At 39.5% G+C, this 26,334-nt stretch overlaps 2 protein-coding genes across 3 annotated transcripts in view; one reads left to right on the top strand and one right to left on the bottom strand.

Moving 5' to 3' along the window:
* Positions 1-6,815, bottom strand: part of ARNT2 (aryl hydrocarbon receptor nuclear translocator 2) — a 140,533-nt gene extending 133,718 nt beyond the window's left edge. The window contains exons 1-3 of the mRNA XM_085308707.1: positions 6,736-6,815; positions 6,521-6,614; positions 1,350-1,448 (exon numbers count right to left, since the gene is read on the bottom strand). The gene's annotated coding sequence lies outside the window, so the exon portion shown is untranslated. The remainder of the gene's footprint in view (positions 1-1,349; positions 1,449-6,520; positions 6,615-6,735) is intronic.
* Positions 1-26,334, top strand: part of CTXND1 (cortexin domain containing 1) — a 50,183-nt gene that overhangs the window by 702 nt on the left and 23,147 nt on the right. The window contains exon 1 of one of the 2 annotated variants that reach the window (XM_085308716.1): positions 10,692-10,946. The exons of the other annotated variant lie outside the window; for it this stretch is intronic. The gene's annotated coding sequence lies outside the window, so the exon portion shown is untranslated. Of the gene's footprint in view, positions 1-10,691; positions 10,947-26,334 lie in introns of those variants that run through there. 2 annotated transcript variants of the gene reach the window in all.

The raw sequence follows: 26,334 nt of genomic DNA, 5'->3' as shown, positions 1-26,334 counted from the left end.
GTTACATCAGTATGACTATCAGGTTTTAGCATCTGATAGATGCAAACAGCTAAGTTGTATTGCATGGTGAACACCCTTGACATAGCACTACGCAAAGCTGCAGTGGGAACAATAGATAGGGTGCAAACAGTTGCTATCATTAACTCTATCTTGATCAAGTCTACATAATACAATATTAAGACTTTTGATATCTTCTGATACCTTGAATATGTTTGTGTCTCCAGTCACTGCTAACGTGGTGACATACTATGAATAGAAGCAGTGAGGGGAAAGTGTAACAAAGCCTTCCTAAAGTAGACTGGATTCCTGTGTTAATTAGCATTAACATTTCTATGGACACTCAGTCTCTCTTTGTGCTTAATGCAAGGGTTAACAGTTTTCTCCCAATTCAGCACTGAGGTGGAATTGCAACAGGTGGAACTGCAAATGCAGCACCAGTTCCCTGGTACTTTATCAGAAAACTGGAGCCATTGCAAAATCCATCCAGCCAAAACATCCAACTGTTATATAAAATGCACTATCTCATTGMGGAATTAGGAAATGTTCTTTGCAATGCAGGAAAACTATTCAACAAGCTGATATTTATAAATAGCCGCACATTGCAGTCACAAGCTTCTGAAGAACACATTCTTTCCAATAAGAATGTCAATGTTAATCCACTAAAGAATGAGTGGGTGAGTGCAAGAGACAGTGTGAACATGTGAGCATAGTGATGCAGTGTGGCTGGCAAGAACTGTGGTAGAAGGAATGAAGCGGGGCTCTTGAGTCAGCCAGCTGCCAGGGCTTACTCACCTCCTGCCTCCTGAGTAGTCCAGCAGCTGGATCCTATAAGCCCCTGGCACCAGTACAGTGGAAAGCCTTATGTATTTGACAGCTCCACTGTCTTGAGAGAGGATGATGCAAAAAAAGCCAGATGGGTAACTGCAGCACATCAGAAACAGCTTCAGTTGCACTGTGGACCAGATCTGTGCACTGATACTATGGCAGGGCAAAGTCCTCCTTTTCCAACCTTTAAAGACTTTCTGTTGAGCACGCTTTGGGGTAGGATGTGGAACTGGATTTTGGGATGGCCTTCAGAAGTCTGCTTTTACATCTCCTAAACAATGGGACTCACTGCAAGGAATTAATTTCCTTTCCCCGGCACATAATGAAACATCCAACAACATGGTTTGAGTAGCAGAGTAAAGTAAAAAGGTGTTAGTATTGACATGTAAGGCTTTCCAGGGAAGGACAGAACAAGCTCTCATCCTGTTCTCGCTGAATAATGAATAAGAAAGTCTGTGAAGGGAGTCCCATGAAGATTTCCATCAGTCACACAAAGATGGTTATGTCAATGGGAACAAGCTCACCTTCAGCTGAGAGAGGACTCAGCTTTTTCTGCTTTCATAAAATTAAAAGATTTAGTGTTTAGTGATCCTCGCTTTTTCAATGTGAGAAGTTGCAGCTCACTGAAAAAAAAAAAGAAAAAAAGCTTGAAATCCTTGAAATCCTAAAATACATTATATTACAATAACAAGGCTGAGGTCTAGGGAAATGTTTTTTCCTGGGCTTTCAATTTGTAGCAAAGATTTAAAAACTATTGTAGAAAAGGACAAATAATCCTCATATGAGAAAAAATTAAGAGAAACTAGTTCAGCACTAGACCTTTCATAGACACTTGATTATAAAACAACRAACAACTCATTCTTATTGTTATTCTTCTCCAGGGAATGATGCTTTTTGTTTTCTGTAATGAAGTGTTATAACTGAGCCCAACTTTGCTTGCATAGAGCTTTTTCTAAACAGCTGAGAAATGGAGATTTATTCTGATTCAAAAAGATGCTTGCACCAGAATAAACATGCATGTGATACAACCAGGTCTTTCTCTTTGGTAAATAAAAAATGACATTCTATTATTTTTACTTTATATTTTCTCTTCCAAGGAAAGGCATTTAATAATTTTTATTGCCAGTATATACTGGACATAGAAGATCAGATGGTAGATACATTAATGTTTTTTGTTTACAGAAAAATTCTGCTTATGATCTTTCTATAATATCTGATGCTTTTCTCATAAAGAAATGGATGTCTCATTTGGAATTGTTGTTAGTCATGGATGTCTTAACTGGAATTGTTGTTAGTCATGTCTGAGGCCTGAGGTTGATTTGTCTTCTCTCTGAACTCAGCTGATTTTATTGGAATTGGTAACTGAAACTTGTCTTGCATCTTGTGCAATGACAGTGCAATGAATGAAATCCTAATGCACCCATTGTATCTCTCAGAAAACTCATTATCTGAATGAGTCTTTCCCTCCCTTGCCTGTTAATTTTTACAGCTATATACTTGTTTATAAGGAGCTACATGAAGTAGGTAAATTAGGATAAAGGAGTATCTGTGCTCTTCCCTCTACATCTACAATTCTGATCAGAGCATATCACTTGTGCCAAATCAAGCACTGACTTGTAGCAAAGACTAACATATAATAGGTACAAATGCAAAATAAAAGTCCTATTCATGCATCTTTATCTCAGGACCATAGTGAAGTTTGTGATGTGACTGGATAATAAGCCCACAGGTGCAATTTAAATACTATCTTACACAAGTATATCAGATTAAAAAAACCTCAGAGATAATAATTCTTGTCTAAATTGGGCTTGGCATGCTGTTTTACAATGCCCATTGGAAATCATGGAGGATAAGCTTGGAAAATGGTTTTGTCTTAAAAAAAAGGCTGGGATGTGTGAACACTGCCTTTCATAAGGCCAAAAATGCTACACAAAAGGAAACATTGTGACAGAAAAACAGAGACAGGTCTCATCCAAAGCCCATCACTTGTTGGCTCATTAAGCAAAGGCCAGCTCTTGGCTTAACTGCACTTCTAGAGGTGTGTCACCTCCATTGAAGTCTACCACAAAGCAACCGATGAGCTTGGGTTTTACGACTGCTTTGTTTGAATCCCAGACTGATTACAGGTACACTCATTACATCAGTAAAGGGAATTTGAGGACTTTTGGCCTAATTATCATTAATATTGAGGTCTGCTTCTAAGCACAGATCAAAACCTCAGGAGGGAACTGTGTGCAGGTGGAACTTCCTTCTCCTGTTCGTGCTAAAGGCCAAGCATGCAAAGGCCCTGACATTTTCCACTGAATACAAATCTTTTTTTTTTTTTTTTTTTTTTTGAAGGTAAGTTTGAATAGAGTCAGAAAAGGAAAGTGTTCCTATACTGCTAATTTCATACTCTCACCACTACTCATGCAACATGAAGTGGCCTTTGTACAAAAGGAGAATCATAACTTCTCTCAGATATTTCCAACCTTTTCTTAACCTACCTCCCAGAAAATCATCTTTTCTCTCTTTCTTCATGCTAAGCTAAAGAGAACAGCTTGACTTTTAGTTCTTTCTAGTAATGCTTTCAGACCACTTTTCAACCCAACAGGCTTACATATATTCCTTTTGGCAGCAAGAAAGACTGGAAGGTTCATATTCTTTTAAAATATCTTTCCTGCAGTTCAGACTACAGCCTGCTTCTTGTACAGAAACCACATAGCATCCATGGTAGGAAGTCATCATTTGCTCTCAACATAAAAAACCTTCCACTTGGCATAATGAACTAATTCATGTTCCAAGTCCATATTTTTTATTTCRGTTCTCTCAATCATAAATGTCTTATGATACTGAGTAACAACAACAGAATCTGAAAACTATGCACAGATGAATGAGCTTGTTCACAGTTGTTATTCCTCAATCTGACTTACATATTCCACATATTATGCATTTTTACCTGCATCCTGTTCCAAAGAATACATGCACAGTGGCAAATTTTTGAAAGACGCCTGAGGTCATGCATTACCAACAGGTCTTATGATCCATCCTGCAATAACCTATTTTGGACTGAGGTTGTCTCCACATCTTAAGAAAGTCTAAGTGATTATATTTTGATTTAATTTTTTTCCCTGAGATCTTAATACACAAGTTTTTAGTTGCTGCTTAATATAAAGCATTAAAAATAGATTCATACCCAGCTATTAACCTTTTGATGTATCCAGGCGCAAGCTAGTAAGTTAAACTGATGTGGTTAAACAAAATCTAATCGTCTGGATCTCTCCTTTTATACATCTGAAAGAATGGATTCTCAGTCCCTCATTGTCACTTAGAGTAAGTTCAGGGCTCACCTACCTTCCAGAGTAGAAACCAAAGCTTTTTTGAGTCAGCCAGTTCCACCGAGACCTGAGCACACAAGTTTCTTCCAAACAACAAGATGTACCTACTTTCATGAGGGCTGAATTACCTTTCTGCTCAAGGTCACTGCCACATCATATGAAAACTATAAAGACAAGAAGCAATCCAGTTTTCTCCTGGAGAAATACTAGGCCACTAAGATAAATCATAAGAGTCACTCTTGAGCACCTGATGGTAGATTCTTTAAGGCATTGCTTGCTCAAAACCACCATCACCAATGTCAGACTGCCCTGGAGAGAGTAATGAACATCAGAACTGAATTCCTCTCTCCTTCCATCTCCTCCAAATCAGGTCTAAAGAACATCAGCGGGTCAGCATAGGGACAGGACATTGCCTTGACTGGTGCATTAAAAAAAAAAAAAATCCGAAATCCTTCATTTGCAGCCAGTTCATTTTCCTTACTATTGGATTTCTCTTGACTCAGCCTTTTCAGTGTTTGACTCCAACTCTGATGAGAATTAGAATAAAGATGCATAGATAAGGGGCTCATCAGAAATCATACATTTTCCCAGAGATACAAAAAAGAGAAGGAAACATTTCTCAAAAGATGTTTTTCAAGTTTGTCTTCTTGGGGCCTTCTGGGATCAGGCTATATTAAAATAATTTCTTTTATATCTCTAAACTTTCAATATCAAAGGAAGCCTGATAGATAGAATTAACTCTGTTCAAATGGAAAAGGAACTTCATTATCTCTCATGGCTGTGCAATGAATAACTGGTCATTTGCGCTGGCTTTATCCCATGACCTGCACCAGAGTTGTGAATGTTCAGCCTCTGTCCAAATGCAGCATGTGACAACCGTAGCTATGGTTTGTTCACAGCCTCCAGATCTCATGCTCCTTTTTTATTCAGCATATCTAAAAGGCAGCTAAAATACTCTKCTGTGAAATGACACAGCACTCTCCTCAGTTTCTGTTCAGGTAGCTCCTGTCTCTTGCCATGACTACCTCAGGTTCTCATCTCCCTGCTGGCATGATCGACACTGCATCACTTAGCCTATCCTTCAGCCTATGAGTCTCTCTGTTCCTCAAGGAAAAATGAAGATATAAGTCTTCAGAGTTTGGTATCAACCAGTTCCCCCCAAATCCAAGGGAAAAATCCAAATGCAAAATGTGTTTGGAGAAAAGACATTCTTTGATCTCACAGACAATCTGGGCTGTCTGCATACCTTTCCGTTCATATAATCTTTTTCCACTAGTAACAATCTGTGCTCTTCTTCCCCCACGCTGAAATGTAAAACCTTCAGCTTCCCACATCTCCATAGTACCTCCTCTCAAAGCACAAATCTTTGCCAAACTAAAGGCTCTTCGGGGATGGCACTGATTTTTTGTCACCTGTGAAGTGCCAAATACATTTTTGGACACAGGGACTACAGTTCTTGTAGAATGATCTCAAATGTTTAGGCCATGTTTCACAATTCTAATTTCTTTTTAACTGGGGACATCCCTGGATTTTCTGGTGTTACAGGGAGGAGGATTTGCACCTTGTTCTTGGCTTGGGAGAGAACAGGATAGAAAGGGTTAAAAAAAGTAAGGTAAAAGTTGAACTCATGACTTTAAAAAGAAAATTTTATAAAGGAAAAGTTGTGGATTAAGTGATGCATTTTATTTGTAGCCAATGGTCAGCAACAGTACTGAGCGTATCAAGAGAAGAAAAACCAAAACAAGTATAGAAAAGTATGCAATCTTCTTATTTAAGAGAAAAATTTCCCCTTGAAATTAGAAAGCATGTCCCTAATTCAAATGAGATGCTTTGCTGCCTAAATACTTGGTTCCTTTTTCTCCTCAATTCCAAATTTCCAGAACCTCAAATGAGCTAGGGTGAAGGCAACATAAGAAGGATTTGGGCATGTCCTACTCAGGGAATGGGCAGGACTCCTGTGCATTCATTTTTCCAAGGTTTTCTTATACAGGGATATTCAGAAAAATTCACCTGAAATAATTAAAGGTTTATACTGAAAACAGATTCCTAAAAATTGTGATAAACTCCTACTTAGTTAGTGGTTCAATGCTTTTGTCAAAAGTTAATGAGTTCCTCTGCCGATTTAGTTTAAATTATTTTGGAATAATAGTAAACAGATTAGTAGGATTATACTTAAGAAGGCTGCCCATCCCACAGGTTTAGACACAGTTTTAAAGTTAACTCAAACCCACTTTCAAACCCAACCAGTTAAGCCCCATGTAGAGATGTGCATTTTCCCCTTTAGCTTCTCCCATGCTGCACATGGGCCACAAAACAGTTTTTGGTCAATCTTTGGACAGCTAGGAAAGTTTAGGATCTGTATGCCTGCCCCACCTCACCTTCTCCTCRACACCTGACCTCCAGCAGACCACTTGAATTCATAGGCTGGTGGTAGGAGTGAAGCAGAACCACAGCAGAATGAAAAGGCTGAAACTGAAAYGCAAAAGAAAAATCTGAGCAGTCATGACACCACGATGACCTGATGCAAGTTCTTGTTCAAAGGCTTTCCTATCCATAGTCGCAGAGTTTTGTCGTCTAAGGAAAAATACAATACCAAAAAACTGTTTTTCTGCTTTCCCAGGGCCCAATCGCAGTTCTGATTGCCTCCATTTAGCTTCAAAGCAGGTGAGAAGAAGAATAAGCTGATTATGTCTGGCCTCAGTATTACAGTAATATTTCAGGATTYTCTTTGAGCCCAGCATTCACTTTAGAAACCTAAAAGCCACTAAAAGTCAGCAGTGTTTGACTCACACAGGTATTTCCCCCTCTATTCCAAGCTACAGATGTTTTTAATCTGTTTTACATCTCTCTGGATGTTAGATCTCAGCATTTAGAAAACTTGCAGTGCTGTGAATTGCAATTTGTATCCTTTTCATTTCTTCCTTTCTTTCTTGTTTTAGTGATTAAAATAACATCTCTTATCCTTGTGCTCCATTAAAGTCAGTTTTCTGGAACAGACTCAAATCTTTGGTCCACAGCCACAATCATTCCCTTTTCATTTCCTTTTCAGAGYTGTATTTTTGGAATAACTGTTTAATTCAGTGTGTATGCAAATCTGATCTCACACATCAAACAAGGTATTAGTATTYGTGTTCTAAGTCTTAATATGCAAATGTCAAAATTTAATAATCACTTTCTTCTAGGACCCAATATTAGGCAGATTTTCCACTAATTATCAACATAAGATGATGTGTAGTAAGGTAGTCCCTTTTCCCGTGCTTGATTTCTGTGGGTCACAGTGAGTAGCTCACCACAAAGTCAGCTAAAAGATAAGGAAGCAAGAGAATATTTCAATTTGGAGATACACAAGTTATTTAAATAACTAAGGAAAAAGGATGGTCTTTTGCTCAGCTCTTTAGAAAGAGGCCAAGAAGTTCCCACTGGCTTTTGAAAGCCCGGCATTGCGCTCCCTGAATTCTCTGAAGGTTCCAAATGACTTGAACAAATTTTGCTCAGTYTTTTCCTCCCCTTTTTTCTATTCTTCACAAGAAGCACAAGGGATGAGATGGCCTTCCTTCAAACTTTAGCCTGCAGCTCAACTGCTCCCTGGTCAGGCCATGTTCCTGCTCAACAACACCTAGCACAAGGTATTCAGACTATTGCTAGAGCTGTTAAATGCAGCCAGAATAAACCTGTCGTACGCTGTAGCACTGAGCAATCTGACAAAGGCATATCCAGGCAGCTCCAAAATTCTTTCAAGTTTATGGAGCCTGTTCTTGACACAACCATGTTGCTGATATATAAATCTTTATATATTTATGATAAATAAATACATTTATGATAAACAGAAATTCATATGTGAACTAGTTTACTTTTCCCATGGACAAGCACTATGTGGTATAKGGCTCTCTTCAATATTAATAGCCAGAGTCAATCATAAACCCTTTACGTTTCCCTAGCAGGAAGGTTAAAATTCAATTCTCTCCTACTGCAGTTTGCAAATATAATATACTCTCCAGCTGGCTTGGAAAAGCTCTTCAGTTAAATCATCATGCACAACATTGCTTCTTAGTCTCTGCTACTTCCCTTTYCAATAACACAATGACAGTCTTGCACCTCCTGGGTATTTATTAATCTGTTCSTTACATGTGATATTTATTTTACAACATATTTATTTTTCTTCGCAACAACCAAATGGACAATTTTTTTTGGGGGGGGAAACTATACTTTTAAATTTAAAATGTCTCCTAAAGACTTTAAGCWAATGCTATTCTTTGTACTTCTCCCCAGTCTGTACATTGCTCAGTAAATCAGTTGCTTGGTTCTTTTTGTTTTTTGGGGTTTAAAATAACTGCTACTAGCAGAAAGTAAAGTGATGTGTTAGCATAGCAGAGTTTGCTGTGCTATTGAGCTGAGGCAAGAAGCCCAGAAAACTAGAGGAAAATGATTCATTGAAATCTATAATCCTTCCCTCTGCCCTCACGACAGCTCCATAGCATGAGATTATTCAGCTTTTTAGAAAAACTACCTATCTACCCATGGACAGTGCTCGTATCTGCTGGAATGCTAAAGAGGTCCACATCTAATTATTTTACTGACTCGATTCTTTTTGGCCAACTCAAATTTCAGAGAAATCCATCATAGTTTATCCCCCAATTAAGGAAAGTAAATGGACTTATGTGGAGGATCAAGATGMTCCAAAAGGGTGAGAGAGGAAGAAACGGGAATTTGAATGCCTTTCCATAGGGTCCTATAAAAGCTGAGATTCCTCAAAATGAGTCAGTTGTTTTTGCAACCAGTGTTGCAGCRCCCAAATCCAATCAGGTTTTCCTGATTTCCTTGCAACAAGGCTGTCGTGTGGCAGTCCTCTTTGTTACATGTCTGAATCATTTTGCCTAATTTTGACCGAATACTCCTTGGGACAGGGACTACATCTTTCCAGCTTTTTAAGAGTTAATGAACAAGTACCTAATATATAATTACAATAAACTTAAAATTCAAGGCATCTTTGTTAATTCTTACTTTCTGTGACTCAACAAATTTGTTACCTTGAGGAGGTAAACATAGCTGTGAGCACAAAAAGAAAGGTCAGTTTTTCTATTACAGGAGTATCTTACCATTTCATAGAAACTCACTGATGCCAACACCAATATATCGTGTGCAGTTTTCCCCTCTCCTCCAAGACGTTATTWTTGTGAAAATAACGCACAGCACTGAAAACAATCCGAACGATAATTATGGTGCTGAGGGGTATCACAGAAAGCTGCATTAACAAAGAAATTCCAGAAAAAGCTGACTACCTATCTAATAAAATACTTCCTGGAGGAAATCCGTGACACMCTTGTTTTCAGGATGCCTGTCCTTGATTATCATTTTTCCAAAGGATCTGATTAATAGGCCCACAAAGCTTATTAGCCCCTTTGTTTTCATGGCTGGCATTTCCCAACGCTCTGGGCATGGTTAATGAGCGTCAGGGAGTTCTCAAAGCCATTACTAACAGGGTTAAACTTCCTCTCTCTGGTGCAAAGCAGCTGCTCTTCTTGTGCGACGTCCCTGTCGGTCGCTGAGAAACTCTCCTCTGCCTGAGAGTTTTAGAGAACTGACTGAAATAACATCTTAATGCCAGTTCTAAAGAAATCTTAATGAGTTATGCCTGTGGTATGCATTGGGGCACCTACGTGCAGAAAGCTTTGCATTTTCACCTCAACCACTGCAATGCATTTRTTTTCACAGATTTACCACACATGGTTAGGCACAATTAGTACTAGCAGGTCACAAGAGGCCGGGGTACTGAGCAAGCACAGCAACGAAATGGGTCTTTTCTCCTTAAAGCTCCTGTGAAGGTCGGAGTCGGAGTGACCTACAGTTGGGCTTGGCAGAGCCGCTCGTCCCTAGGCTTCACTTGAATTGGCCACAGGGAGAGCGAGTGCAATTCCCCCATAATTTCCCAAATTGTCAGAGTCAAATTTGTCATCACTGTGAAAAAAWTAGGATCTCTTTTATGAGAAGATTTTAAATGTGGCTTGCTCTTTCTGCCTCTATTATTAYTGTTCATCATTATTTCTCCTATGTCAGCATGCCATAAGGCTAGTGCCCCCCCAACACTTATTCCCGCAGTGACAGACACCCTACAGAAAACCAGCCGGGGTGACAGTCCCTTCTTTAAGGCTCGCAATTCTTGGAGTGAAGACCCTGTGTTTAATCTGGGATGTTAATCCACAACGTTTCAGGCAGCTACTTTCTAATTGCAACCTATATGGAAGCAGGGCTGGTATACTCCATTTCACGGAGAGGAAACCCCTCCCCTTTCTTGTACTTCTGAAAAATACATCAAGTTCAACTGAAAAAAAAATTGTTCCTCAACATTTTAAAATATATTAGCTTGAATTTGTAGTGCAAACTCAAGATCTCTCTGAAACATAAAAATAGTGTTCTGCTGTAAATTTGACTATAAGTTACAAAATACAACAACTTGCACAATAAACGACTATAATACAAGATGAAGGCAACCCCAGCCCCTTTGCCTTTAAAATGCCATGGAAGCAGTGGCTTTCGACAGAACACCTTATCTGCTCTCGAAAGCTGTGACTCTTCATCCTTTCATTATGAAGACCCAGGGGATTGCTTACTTAGCATACACTAGAGGCAATGGATAGGGTGAGCAGTCACCGCAGCCAGAAAACCCCAGTACAGAGCAAATGCAATTACCCTCCACATGCAGACACTTTGGAGCTGAATTGTGCTGAACAGAGAACCCCTTCGGCTGGCAGAACCATGTGTGGCTGGGAGGAACAGCCACTTTCGCGCCGCTGAAAAAGCAATGCAGTAAGTGACTCTGATATTGCAGTAGGCACCGGTTCCTTAGGCGAGTAAGGAATCAAAGCCTTGCAGCTTTTGTTGTGAGAGAAACAACCTCCGGTCCAGGACCAGTGTCAGAGCTGCATGATTTTGTCATTGTTATTTCTAAATTAAGTGAAGAAATTGAGCTGATATGCAGTGCCACTAACTGTATACATTTTGCATTGTGTGCATGTGTGTATTGCAGAGGAGTGCTTGCTGTATGGTCCTGTGCTGAACTAGTACTGTTAGGTTTGTAGCCTTTTTCTATAGTCATTTTGACAGTGTTTAAAAAGATATGCCGCTTAATAACTTAACGTCAGAGTACATCCTTATGTTCTTTCTTAATKATACAGTGTTATTCCTATGCTTGGATGCAAACTATTTTCCATACTATCACTCTAATGCTAGATTTGCAGGGACTGTGCCATTGGGTAATGATAAATTGTAGATTTTAACTATGTGAACAAGTGCGTGATCAAGTGCCCTGATAAAGAATAATACTCTTATTTGACTTCATCAGATATGGCTAAATTTCTATTTTGAGGTAGATATTTAAATAGGGTCTAAAATTGCAGATTTTTTTCTTTTCTTTTTTTAATAAAGTAAGTACTTACAAGCAGTACTTTAYCACAGCACAGCTGTGGTTTCTTCAGAYTCRAGCTTTCTGTTTCTGYACTCTGCRGTAACACAGGCTTCTATTTGTAAGGTGTAGTTGAGTGAAGGCATGAGTTAAACTTTGGCTTATAAAAAGAGGGATTTTTGCATAGTTTGAAAGTGTTCAAGAAATTAGAGTTTGGGCAATAATTGCAGGCCTTTGGTAGAAACTCTGTACAGCATTTAAAGCAAATTTGACTACATAGTTTTCTTTCTGCTAATTTAGGGACTAATATTAAGCTGCGTTCCTCCGGTTTCTTGATACAGTTTTCTCAGTGACTTGTGAGGCTCTGGCTTTAGAATAACTGCCATTTTAGGCACGCATTGAGGCATGTTTAGCTCTTTATACTAATGCATGCTAATTTTTTTAGAAAGCACTACATATAAGTGCCTAAAGCGAGGGATCCTTTTCTTGATGCTAAGTCAAATGTCACTATCACATAGCTATCAATCTCTTGAAAAGAGCACTGTTGAAAGCAGTCTTTAATTTTCTCACTACAAGTTTTGTTTAAAAGTTGGATTGCTTTTGTTACTGCAAATCACTGGAAAATGTGTAAGTCTTTACATTGTCAGAAAAATTATCCTTCCTCATTGGTGTATCTTTACGTCATTTTAGTTTTGTGCAAAATTTAGTGTCACTTTATTAGAAGGCATAGTTTTCACAAACAAGACAACCGAAGTTGAGTTTCTGCTGAAAGAGTTTTTGCAGGGATGCTGCTAGAGACATGCCTAATGCTTAAGTCCCAGGAAGAACTAAGGACACTGACAAATACCCCAGAATTACAGTTCGGAGTTATCACACTTTTTTCTCTTGTTTGCAACATGCCTATATCTTAGAAACACTTCTCCCTAATACAGATACACAGCTGTGTTTAATGGCTATTCCTCTGACGGCAGTCAGGTCAGTTCTCCTTTTTGCCCAAGAGAACTCCTGTGACATGTGGTGCTATAGGGCTGCAAACATTTAATAATGAATAATTAATAAATGATAATTATTCTTCAGTAGTTGTACAACTCTGACGAAGAACAAATCTACAATGAGGCCGAATCACGTCTGAATATGATCTGTTCCCCTCTTCCCTTTCCTTCCTATCCTCATGTCTCCCAGTTCCTTCTTGTCTTGAACCCAATATCAGTGCAATTTTTACAATAATGGGTTTGAGATCAGCGTGTACGTCACTTATCCTTGGTTTCCTCATCCAGATATCCAGCAAAGTCAATAATGAACTTGCAACATRGGTAGATTTATTATCAGATAGCCCTGAATGAGAATTATAAACTTAGCATTGATTATCTATCATGTGGAGATAGCAAGGATTGATTTGTAACCACAATGTATTCAAATGCAGGCAGCGCTGATGACATTATCATCAAACACTTTCAGGTAAATAAATTCCCTTAATTTAACAAGTCACAGTTTTCAAATAATTTTCTCCCCAAAACAAAATGTATGTGGGGAGAGGGAACGAAATGCAAATTAGGAGTTGATGTTGGAAAGATACTGGATTCATAATGAGAAGCACAAGAGGAAAAGATAGAAAGATGATAGCTGTTTTTATGTTTCCATGTAATTCTGAGTCTCTAATCAAAATGCATGTCCTGAAATGGAAAGTTAGAATTATTTCTCAGATATTGTTCATATTAGAATTTAAATGGAAAATATTAAGTATAAAATACGGTTTCTCAACAACCTAGGATAAGTATATTAGTAAACAAATGTTTTCACTTTGCCGTACTGTCTTTTAAGAATAATTGTGAGGGATACACAAGTGAGTCTTGCCTCATAAGTCAAGTTCACTTTGTTCCGTTGCCATCTTACAGAGAAACACACAAAAGAAAGTCTCTCAGTTTAAAATTATATTGCYAGCTATCATTTGTAAATCAATGTAATTAATTAACAATACATTCTAAAAACAGTCACTCAGACTACTTTAATTCACRTCGCTATTTCTCTACCGCTTATTTCACTTGTAGAGACATTGAGAATAGATCTTCCCTTACTGTATGAAAAGCGACTGTACCATCTTCTAATTTAAGTAACAGATAAAAAACTTCCAATACAAAACTGTTTTAGAGAATATGCAGTAGATGGAGAGATATAGTCCATAATTTCAAAGCATAATAATAATGTGTGTCATGCTGGCAACAAGAACCAGTGGTGCAGACAATGTCGCACTAGAAAATATGGTGTTTAGCACATTATCAAAAGAGATATATACTTAACTATATTTGAACAAGAGTAGAGATATTTTGTAGTTGCTTGGAGCTGTTGTGTTTAAAAATAATAATAAAAAAACAACAAAAAAGAAGTTACAGCTAGTGACATCTAAGATGTACCACATACAAAATGAAAGTTGAGACTTTGTTTCTGACTACAATATAAAGAACGTTTTCTTCCCTTTCTGTTAAGGGTAGACTTTCTGATGGTGCGAATCTACTTAGATATGCTGAATAATAAACGTATTCATATGTAATGACTTAGAACATTTGTTACATGCTGTGAGCATCAGAACAGAATTTAATTGGGATTTTCAGATACGCTTAGACAATCCAGTTTTAACAACAAAATGAATACAGTAAGTGTTGCGTCAAACTAAAACTTCTTACTGAAGGCAATTGTTTAATACTCCATAACAGTTACAATTCACAGTACCTGCTTTGCCACAGTTTCATTGTAAGCCATCTTCGCTTTTCATACACAATCCCACAGAACCTACTGTGCATAAAGCAGCAGTGCAGTAGTGTTCAAGGAGGATTAAAGGACTAAGATTGAGTACTTCCTAAATGCTGCTGCTTGAGCTGTTGTTTTCAACAGCAGACAAAATAATGTACTTGCTTCTTCCAAGTGCTGTTTGAAAAGTATAGAGATATGCACCTGCAATATATCCAGAATTAGAGAGATCTTGCTAAACATCTTGCAAAGTACCTCCAAATTGCACCTGTAAGGCAGGCTGACCTTCAGAAGATACAGAAGAACTAGTCCGTGATTCCTGCAMCCTATATGTCTGTTCTTTAAAGCTGTATGCAAGAATTCTGGCATCTGGCTTTTTTGGAGGATAATTCAATGCATTGCACTTTAAAATAAGACTATGAAAGTATGTATCCTAATAAACTTAATGACTGGTTTGACAGACTGCAAATTAGACATCTGATTTTCACAGAAACATCTGGAGGAAACTCCAAATGCTCTGTGCTCAGTTCTGAATCTTCATGAGTTAGTTCATGGAATTTTTAATGATCTTTTCATCCCTTTAGAACAGAAATACAGAGAAGAGAGATATGAACTAGACAAAGATTTGCTTGAACAATGGCTACCGAGATGCATACCGTTGCTCAGCATTATTTTAGCATTTAAATTTCAAACCTACTTCATCTGCTTCTGGCAAGATTAAGCTTCTGGGGGTCTTACCCACAGGTATTCAAAACACATAGTAGTCAAGGAGAAAACAATCTGTAAAGAGAAAAGGCAATGCATCCCTAGTGTCAGCCAGTACTTTGTTCAGACCAAAGGTGAGGAAACAAAACAGAAGGTTGCTGAAAACACAGATGCTCACATTTTTTGCTAGAAACAGAACAATGATTTCTTTTTACCACAAATCACAGTTTTTTCCCTGAACACTTTGCTTTAGGTTTTCAGTCAGGGCTGATGGCAGTAAAGAACCATATGGTTAAGCAAGTCTGAACTGCYGGTGGAACGGTCGGCCTCCCTTTTCTCTCCTCCTTCCTCTTACTGATTTCACRATTACTGAGAGAATTTGGCCTATAATGGTCAGAGAAGTCCTAAGGAGTCAGAATCAAATCAGTGGGGAGCTTCTATGCACATCTATCAAGTGACCCATTTACTATGGGATTTCCAGAGAGCCTCAGGAAAAAATGGAAATAGGCTAGGAAGGGAGGTCACACTAAGCTGACATCTTGCCAGAGAAGCAACTCCCACTACGAGACATCCAAATAATGAGAAATCCTAACTACACAAAGACATAAAACTTGGATAATCCAAAAAAAGGGGAGAGGGGATGAACTCCAAAAACAAAGAAAGAAAGAAAAAAAACCACTGAATTGTTTTTGTTTTCCATTTTCTGGGATTCTTTAGGATTCATGCTTCAAAGCTTGCATCCACAAGCACAAGAAAACATTTTAGAATAAACAATTTGAGACCCTTGCAAAATTACCTGACAGGAAATATCAGATTTTCAAAAACTTCACCACATATAAAAATTGCACAAGGTTAAAGTTAGGTAAACCCTATATTTAGCAACACAAGTTTGCAAAATATTGTTCTGCTGTTTTTTTTCCATCTATTTTACAGCTCTCTCTTAAGGCCAGTAGAAGTCTTCCCTAGGAAAAGCAGCTGAAGGATTTTTCACTGTCTATATCTGCAAACTGCCAGAAAATACTGTTTTCTGAATTGTATTCTGCTACTGAGTTCACTATATCACCACTGCATCTGTGCAAGCTGTAAGCAAAAGGCAACAAGAGAGGAAATACTCACGTAAAACAGATTGMTCTAATCCTTGCTCAGCTCCAAATGTTTTAAAAAGATTTCTCCTTCCTCTTTTCTAGTGTATTTGTCAGCACACATAAGATGACTACCTGTATTTTCTTTTCCATTATATTCTCTCACCATTCAGACTATTTGCTCTCTGTTGTACCATTACAGCATTTACAATTCTCATCTCCACGTTCACCATGGGTATTTTCTGAAAAGAAGCAGAGATTTTCCTTTTCAGAAAACACTTGCCTTCATATCATTTTTCTGCTGCCAAAACTCAGTAATGTTTTCTTTTAAGAGTTGCCTGGAGAATAGGAACAGATTGGTAATTATATTCTAGAAAATAGGAAAAAAAAATCAAACCCATAATTGGTTCTGTAAARTTTTTCTCAGCGTTCTTCTGCTTTGATCCCCAATTTGCTGTCCATTTGATCCCAAATCAGCTAAAGGCCATGAGGACACTCCCACTGACTTTGGATCAGAACCTAAAGACTTCCATGAAAGGTACACTGAGAATATTTTTAGTAATCCGCAGCTATTTTCATTTGAAAAAGTTGCTTTGCTTGTGGCCCAGAAAAAAAAGAGTGCAAAAGATCCCAACCTTGCAAACACTAGCTTTTGTGAGCAATCCTCTCTTGTGTAAATACCTGGCTTGTCATCAGTGGCTTTATCTGCCTAAGTCCTTGTACACACATTAAAGTTTTATGTCAGAGCTGTTACAGACACTGAAGTTATCTGTTATCTCGTTGTTTTCTATTAGTGGTTTGATTTAAATTGTGTGAAACACATGAAATAATATTTTGAAAAAGGGAATGAAAACATAATACAAGCACAAATAAAATTATTTATACACAGAATTTAAGTAGACCAAATAACTTTTCTCATGAACAAATACTGTGCCTAGATATATTTTGCATGCTACTACTCCACTGCCTGGGACTTGATTTAAATTGTTCTATAGGCATCCTTATATTACAAATTGCAACCCACTGAAGGAAACCAGCCAAGAGGTACATCTTTTCTTAGCATTTACTTCATATAATCCTCGTATAAAAGAGATTTTGATAAAAGGTAATAAGTTGACACAAATAAAGCAATATCTCTAAAAAGACCAACAAAAAAAAACCCAAACCAAAAGCCCACAATAAATCAAATTTTGGAAAGAAAATGAAAGCAACRTGTATTTCACAGCAAGATTACCTGAAATAGTATTTAGTACTCAACCATTTATTATATTTAATCTATAAAAGGAAAAGCAATGTGTCACCTGAATGGGTCCCAGCTGGATGTACCTTTCTCTCTTGATGAAAGCAGATGACCATTTCAGCACGCARCTAAGGAGAAAAAGGATTTTTAAGCACCACTTCATTTAAGCTTACCAGACAAGACTCATACAGCAAGCAATCACAAGAATGGCTGATATTAGTATTTGCTTCCAACACTATCCTGTGACATTATGACTGAGTTAAAGGGGTGCTATCCAGCCTTCAGGAAGCACAATCCACCCAGAAATAATCACTGTCTGTAACAGCAAGGTGTTGAATAACAGTAACACACAGACGGGTTTTACGTGTGTGTATGTGTGCATATGTATATATGTATATGCATATGTATAAAAGTCCATGTATAAACACATACAGAAAAGTAAACCTTAGGGTTCATCTTCAGGGTTTCCACCAGCTGTCCAGTAAAAGGACTGCTAAGAAGGACTTGCAAGCCACAAAAGCCTTCAAGCAAGAGAAAAACGTTTATAGCCTCTATCCACAGTATAAAAAGAATACAGCAAGTCCATTAGGGGACAAAGCAAAGCTTTTCTATTCCCCCCTTTTTATACTCAGCTGCAGATGTAGCATCTCTGACCACCCTTCCTTGAGCTCCTGTAGAACTGGAGAAACAGAGCCTTGCAAGCCCCATTCCCTGCCCATGGGCAGACTGAGTATAGCAGAGATGAGCCGAGAAGTGCAACTTGAGTCAAAACAAAAGCTTTCTTTTGATTCCCTGCAGCTCAGTCCTTGCTCCAGGAGCAATTATTTTCTTGACTAGTGCTAATGCACCAAGCAAGGAACAATTTTTGTCCCCATATGCACAGACATAACTCCCAGTTGAGGCAGTGGGGCAAATTGCTGCCCTCACTTAAAGCCAATGGCATTGCACACAAGGAGCTGAACATCATGCTTAGTTTAAAAAGCCCCAGAGATGCAGCTGAGCAYAAAGACTTCCTTTCAACTCATGCACAGAAACGATCCTGCTATCTCCTGTCCTTTGCTCCTGACTGAGAGATCACTGATGCAGATAGCAGTCAGTTGGCCTCAGATCCACACAAAACAATGTCACTGACACTGTAATACACTCCTTCCTTGCCTCTTTGGCAAGGCTCACTTGTTCTTCTCTCTGCTGCTATTTATATATTGTGTTCTCATTCCTTTAAGCAATATGCTCCTCTCTCCAGCCTCACAGCAGAAACTAAGACTGTGGCTTCATGGACACTTTAGTGCTTAAGTATTGGTTACTCCTGCTGCAGAGTCCATCCTGCAATGAGTGCTTCTTTTTATCCACACAAAGTGGGCAAAGCTGTGCAGTGGATCAGATCAAAGATAGATCTGGGTTAAAACTAAGCTAGTAAAATTTTAGTTSATTTTATCCTAGATCCATTCCCTGGGAACATGCAGTTTGTTTCATGGCCTCATACGTGTTTTTGCCATCACAAATGAKGGAGCAGACATGGATAGCAACAAGTAGTTCCCAGCAGGCAAACAGACTGGACTGTTTCATAGGGTTGAATTGTCGTATCAGTCTCCTTTCTCATAAAATACTTGGCTCAGCTCTTCCCTTCACTTGCTTCTCTGAGATTGGCACGCTGTTTACAGTCAGACAAGTGAAAAACACAATATTTAAAATATCTGGTATTTTTCTGGGTTTCAAATACATGGATGTGTTATATATGTAATAGCTGAAACTTATCAGCCTATGCATCACCTCCAAGTATGAAAAGCCAGTCTCCCCATTTATGTACAAGAGTTTCCACYGATATTGTAGAAATCCAGTGCCATGGATTCAAAATTAAAGTGTGTACACCGCCCTCCAACCATTTGTATATGCTCCAGTTACTTCAGTGAGCAGTTTGGTAACAGGCCTCCTTGGACTCCTCTTACTTAAAATTCACAGAAGTTACAGTTTAAAAACTGCAAATTTGAGAGACTGTCTGTGTCTGTAAGGGCACCACAGTTACAGTCAGTTGAGACTGAGTTCTTTACGAAGTCAGTGATTTAGTGGTTAAAGCTTATTTGGTTTTCTGTGATGGGCTAAGAGCACTTACCCAACCCACTACTCTGCCCTCAGCTGTCAAGAGGTAACTTCTAAAGATACATTACCTGGATTGCTTGCTGAATTGAAAACATAACTCTACCGTATCAAAGGTGCAACAAAAAGTTCCCTACCATATCTGCAACTATTGCCACGTTGTGTGTTTGTAACTGAAAGATACCACATGAACTTTGCTAGAAACTGCTCTAACACAAGCTATGTTTTGAGGTGAATGAAATAAAAGGCTTACCTTTCAAACATTTTGTCTCTAGGAAACATGAGTCTTTTTAGTATACTTCAAAGGCTTGGCCAGCTGGAAGCAGACTCTATAGGAAACTGCGGTAGAACCAGTTTGGAAGCTGACTCTAGCACAGGAACTTAAAGAAGTGAATTTGGCATCTAAAAAGAGGTTTTGTGCAATCAACACTTTCTAAGCAGAGGACAGAGAGATTTGGCAAGGTTTGTGCATATATTACAGAAATTTTATGTCACAAAAGGGTAGCCCCAGATCTTCTAAATCTCTGAGCCAGCTCAGCTTACATCTGACCTGAAGGTCCCTCTTTCCAGGTCTGTGATTTAAACAGTGATGTGTAGCCTAGGCCACAGTCTCTACCTGGGTAGAGGAGCATTAGAGACTGTGAGAAAACAGAAACATTAAGAAAACCCCTATCGTTTTTTGCACTACCTTGTTATTTTCTGCATTCCTTACTGCCTACCAGGCAAAGATAAAACTTTAATAAAGAGAATTGTCAGAGAATTTGTATGGGAATGTTGAGAGAGAAGTAAATAGGTTATTCAAATTGAAACACTTCTAAAAAGGAATCTTTTGGAAATGGAAATCAATGGTGGTTGGCATTACACTCAGAACATTGCTTTGGGCACAAAGTACACAAATGCTTGGCTAATATTTTGGGCACCATGCAGGAGAACTTTCCAAGTGATTTTCCTTCTTACAGCAAGAAAAATACTGCTTCAGCCTTATAYATTTTCTTATTTACATGTGAATGTCTTAAGCAAGCATCAGCAAGGCATGAATGCCTACAGCAGACCAAAGTTAGCAGCAGAGAAGGAAATAACACTGGCACTTTAAGCAGAATTTTATCTGTTGAATTTGGAAAGAATGGGATATTCTGTATAAACAAAATCTTGTTTTCTTATTTGCTCAGGGATCAGAATGGTTGTCTCTAGCTTCATTTTCTCCTGACAGTTTGGTTGTGTAATCTTCTTATGTTCCTATGGTAAAACCTAGGGCTAAATCAAGAGGTCACTTAATTGACAGTTTAAGCTTGACATTAATAAACGTAACAGAAGKCAATGCAGCAAGTCACTCCACAAACAAAACAAAACAACAAAGGGAAATCTGTACTACCTTGCCTACAGGTTTTTATTGCTTTTGTTTTATTTTTTCTTACTATACCTACTTTCTTCCTTCAGTCACAAGTTACTTCTGCTTAGATTGAGTTTCTGATATATRTAATAGTTTACAGCACAGCTACATCTGTTCCAAACAGATCTTTGMTATTTAACAGTGTGAACACAAGAACTGCATGGGTAACTACGTTATTGGAGGACACTGAGAGTCTGTGCACAGCCAGATTGGTGAAGTATCAAGGCAGATTTGACATGGACCACGTGACGTTGTTTTGAGCATCTAAAATTCCTCACAATGGCCCATCATCAAATGAAAGCATCTCTTGGAGACCAAGGCAGATGGTGTTACAAAAGCTTAGCTGAGAAATCACGTAACAAGTCATTCTAGGTAACTCCTCAGCAATAGGGACAGATATTTGTACACTAGCAGACTGCTGTTTGGAGTTAGACAGAAATAACTGCAGGTAACAACAATAGCTTCTCTAGAGTATTGACCAGGATGTCCTGGGCACTTTCAGACATTCAGGAAGGAGCAGTTCCCCCCATGAGCTTCTCTCTCGTGGTAGGCAACCGGACAGATACTAGAAGAAACAGTTTTCAGCTTCAGAGAAAACTGAATTTCAATCAACTGATTTTTCAKGACAACTGGTGCAATGGACTCCATGGAGTCCAATGTATTGAATGGGGCATTTTTGTTCCTGGGAAGCCAACTATGGAATCATTTCCCCCAAACTATCTAGCAACAGGAGTACCTGACTGCCTTGAAGAAATGTTGCAAAATTGCTATTACRCTCTCTCCTGTAATTGATACTCAGTACAAATCACATTCCTACTCCATTACCAGGCATACCAAAACTTTCCCTCCAAGGGAAAAAAAGCACTATTCCAAATCCCAGCCTCAATCAGAGTTACAGTCCTAGAGGCAAAGACATACTGTTAACTTCTCAAAGAATGCTAGGACTTTACTATCACTGTTTCTCTGGGCAAAGATCATCGCCAGTAACCAATGCAAACAATTAGCAAGGCATTTCACACTTCTACTCTGAGAAAACAACACTTGGCCTCTAAACAGGTAAAATTGTGGAAAAGTGTCTGCTTTTACCAAAAAGGTTAAAGACTCTTAGTATTTTGCCCTTTTTTTTTTTTTTTTTTAAACAAAACAAACTTTTTTTGTAGCAGATTCCAAATGCTAGAGGTTTGAGGGGTTTTATTATGTCTGTCTCTCTGTGTAGGGCTTGTGTCAAGGGCTTGTGTCAACCAGAAAAATGAGCATTTTAAATTGAAAATTTCAACATACTTGAAATAACTGGTTTTGTCCCATTGATATAGCATGGTTCTATTAGATCAAAACTCAAATTGCCTCCGTTTCTTGAGATGACACCTCATCTAGGGAAATGCTTCCAAAGTACCCTGTGCTGCAGAAAGGAAGGGGGCCTTGGACAGGGCTCTATTAGAAGGAAAATTCCATGTTTTCCTTGCTTTCCCCCTCTTTATCATGTAACCAACTAATGGTGTCTTGCCCATCGAGTATCTGGAAAACTTAACAAGTTTAACCASGAAAAGAAAAAATTCTCCGCTACTTCTATTAGATTCACAAGGTTTTCTGAGAGAAGATGATCTTTGAATAGGGTATACTGTTGCAAACAGATACTGACTTTATTATGCAACTGCCTAATAGCACTTTTCTGAAGTATCTGGAAGCTCTAATGCTTTGTGAAAGTTAGTATTTTTTAGAGCAGTTTAAGCCAAAAAATAGACTAGTAACCATTAGGGGAGAAATAAGAATAGCTGTTCCTTCAAGATGTTTGAGTGATTAGACTCATTTTCAATTTATCCTGTACATGATTATTTAATCTGCCTCTTCACTTGATATTAGCAAACAACATCTTTGTACTCTGAAGTTTTGTTTTCCCTCCAACATTGATGCATTTCTCTCTTAGAGAATGGATTTTTGTGAAACTTCTACATGAGAGATCAGAAAGCAGGAGCACTAGCAATGAGTCTTCAGATGACTGCCCCAGTTTTCCCAAGTGCAATACTATTTCACTGTTGCTATTAAGCACATTCCCAACCTCAAAAGGCAAATCAAAGAGAATTTTAAAATAAGGAATAAAAATAGAAGACCAAATATGTAGGGGTGAGGAAAATCAGATATGACCCAGTACTTACKGGGAAGGATAAAATCAGAATTAGGATCTCTTAATCAGGATCTAGATGTTCGTTCTAACAGTTGTATTATAAAGAAATAAAAATCATTACAGCCACTAACCACAATCTTATGTGAGAAAAAAACAAGRGTAGTACTGGAACAGCCAAGGTATTTCAGTTTTTTAGATTTTCTCATGTGACACATGGGATAAATATTGCTTCTTTTTTTCCTCTCTCTGTAATACAGAGTAGTTTCATTAGTGACCCCATGATTTGAAGAACTAAATATAAGAACCCTGTCTATGCAGGCTTTCCCGGGCGAAATTTTCTGATTCCTTGTCTTACAGTTTTACGGTTGTGTTTAATGTTTTTTTTTTTTTTTTTGCATATAGCTCAATCAAATAGAAATTTATTTGATTGATATCTCATTCAATGAACGTATAAAAATAGTATATAGAGTATTAAATAACTAGTAAAGTTCTTATAAGAACATATTTAGCAGGTGAGAAAGCTACACAGCTTTCAAATGAATAATAACCATGTCTTCAAAATAACCCAAGATAATTCAACAAACCTTTTTCTCAGTTTTCTGAAGAAGTGCTGTTTAAGAAATGTGACACTTGTGTGAGCACAGAACAGAAGGAATTATCTAGGGTCATTTTCTTGTAATTCTTGTCAAATACTCTGTGTTTGCTTGTGTAGCCTAACAACTGCAGCGAGTCTCAAAGGGTGCTGCGAAAGCACTGGCCCAGAAAGTCCTTGCTGGCTACTGCTTAGAAAAGGTATTCTGCAAAGGGATAAAAGAACTTTTCTCTGGGTCACTAAAAAGGAGGAATGAAAAATAGTTTCCAGTTGCTGCAGCTAAAAGGAGCGGGGGGTACAAGTGCGTGCAGCGGCCTGGGGTGGGGGAACGACACTATTCTGCGCTGCAAACGGGAAGGAATGATGAACAGAAGGCGCTCAAGAAAATACCAGAAGGAGCGAACTGGCAGAGCCGAGAGGGGGAAGGAGGCCAAGAGCTTAGCTCACAGATGTACGGCTGGAATCCGTAATYGCCGGCGGGGAGGCGCGGGGAAAGGCGAGCGGCGAGGCGGCCTCGCGGGCCCTGCGCCGCGCTGCGCCGCCCTCCGCGGCCAGCGCTCCCCGCCGGGAGAGGGGGAGAGCRGAGCAGGAGGAGAGAGAAGATGGAGGAGAGAGAGAGGGCAAAAACCCGCGGGCAGGAGAGGAGCGGGGAAGAGTGCTGTCGGCCACCGGCAGGGGTTGTTAGCCCTCCCCTTCTGCGGGCAGGCTGTAAGCAAGCCCAGCTCTACCGCAGGGAAACGCCGCTGCACCTCGAAGCCTGGGACGCCCTCAGACGAGCTTCCCCAGCCGGGGCAGCGAGGCACGTGCCCTGGTGAGGCCTGCAGCTACCATCAGCCCAGCCCCACCGTCTGGCCTGGCCCGGCCCGGCCCGGCTCGCAGCGGCCTGCCGAAAGGCCCCGGCCGGCAGGAGGTGGCCCCGGCGGCTGCCCCGGRGGCACCAGGCTCCCGGAGGCCCCAACGCGGCCCCTAGGGAACCCCGGAGTCGGGGGAACGAGGAGAAAATCCAGCGGTACCGAGTCTAGCAAGGACGGCGAGCGATTAAAAGCAAATCCCCCGGGGTTTCTGCCTTTTAGTCTGTCCACCGAGAGGCGAAACGTCCTTCTCAGGTGTGCCCTCGAAGCTGAGGCAGCCTGCATGGAGGAGGAGGAGGAGGAGCAGCCCTGGTGAGGGAGAAGCGAGGTAGGGCCGTGCAGGGCGGATCGGAAAGGGGCTGCGACTGCAGTCACCAGCTCAGCACAGCCCTTCCTGGCGGCTTAGCAAAGGTTTTATTCTCACACCCTCAAAGCGAATGGGGCCGGAAGGGGCCGCGGGCCGGGTGCTCTCCGCGGCCGCCTCGYGTCCCCCCGCCCGCCGTCCGAGCCCCGGCGGACGCTGCCGCCTCTCCGGCCCCCCTGCGCCGCAGCCRCGCTTTGCCTAACGGAGCTGTCGGTGTGAGAAAATATTTGTATATAATCAATTTCTGTTTGCCAAATAACGGTTCCTGACATATTCCCATGCAAGCTGACGTTGTTTTTCCTGCTTGATTGGCATGGTAGTAATAAATACATTTATTATTCATTAAATGATATCAAAGTCCATTAATATGCATTAGCATTGCAGAATGACATTCAAATCACAACGATACAATATACTACTCACCTCATTTGTCATATTAACAGTTAAATATTATAGTTTGCTGTTTAAAGTTGCTGAGCGCAGTRAAGGGGGAAGGGTAATTTTCTTCACCATATGTTAGTAGATAGGACATGACGAGAGAGCTCATATCGCTGAAACACAGCRCTGAGGATCAAAATACACATTCTGGCTGTGACTATACTGCAGACTGGCTTGGTGAGCAGAAGGCAGGAGATTTAGGCCGCTGATGAAAATTTCAGCCTACACATTTGCATACAGGGCTTAATCCCAACAGGCACCCGGCTCGCCAGATGACTCTGCACATACATCATCCGCATACGTACAAAACAACCACAAGGCTTTACAAAGTCGGARTACCACATTCTTCACTGCTTTATGTACCAGTAAACATTTCCAGACAGAACGGAGAGTCTCTTACCCAGAGCCAAACCCATAGAAGAGGAGCTTTTCTTTTTAAAAAGTGAAGGGTTTTGGCCTGACAGAGCTGTTTTCCTATATTTTAAAATAAGATTAATAACATTCATCAAACTCAGAGGGAGAGAGATGCGGGAAAGGACATTTCTAAGGTAATGGTAGAGCCATAGATAGATGTTCTAGTATGTGTGTATATTGATTTTTTTTATATATATATATATACACACACACACACACACACACACACATTTGGAAAAAAAAAGCCAGGGGGAGAGAAATCAAGAAGATTTACTCTTATGGTTTTCTCCATTTGTTGTCTGGAAGCTTCATGTGTTTGATTTAATCAAGCATCTGAAGACAAACTCTTCTACTCCTTTCTTATTATGGCTATGTTCAGCTAGCAACAGGGGCCCAGCCTACACATGCAACATGAGCAGTTCTGCATAGCGTATTCCTGATGCCACTGTAGGTGAAAGGAGATGGAAGATGTTTTATTGACTTTGCTGTTCGTGAGGATAAATGAAGACAGAATTATGCCTAGTTCACAGTGTCCCAAATAATTCCTTGAAGTTATAAAGTTTGTACAATGCTCTGTTACCATTGGTTCATACCAGCATAAAAATCAGAATAACAGGATATGAACAACTGGCAGCAAGTGGATACAAAATGCACAAAACACATAGTGCAGTGAGAGACAGTACAACTGAACCGTATCAGCCACAGAAGCCACATGGAAAAACTGAGATTTACTCCCAGTTATACTCAATGCTTTCA

Source organism: Rhea americana, unplaced genomic scaffold, assembly GCF_003343005.1.
Source record: "Rhea americana isolate MKP2758 unplaced genomic scaffold, rheAme1 scaffold_28, whole genome shotgun sequence".
NCBI classification, from domain to species: domain Eukaryota; kingdom Metazoa; phylum Chordata; class Aves; order Rheiformes; family Rheidae; genus Rhea; species Rhea americana.
Note: the sequence above shows the minus strand (reverse complement) of the source record. Positions and strands in the feature narration are given on the sequence as shown.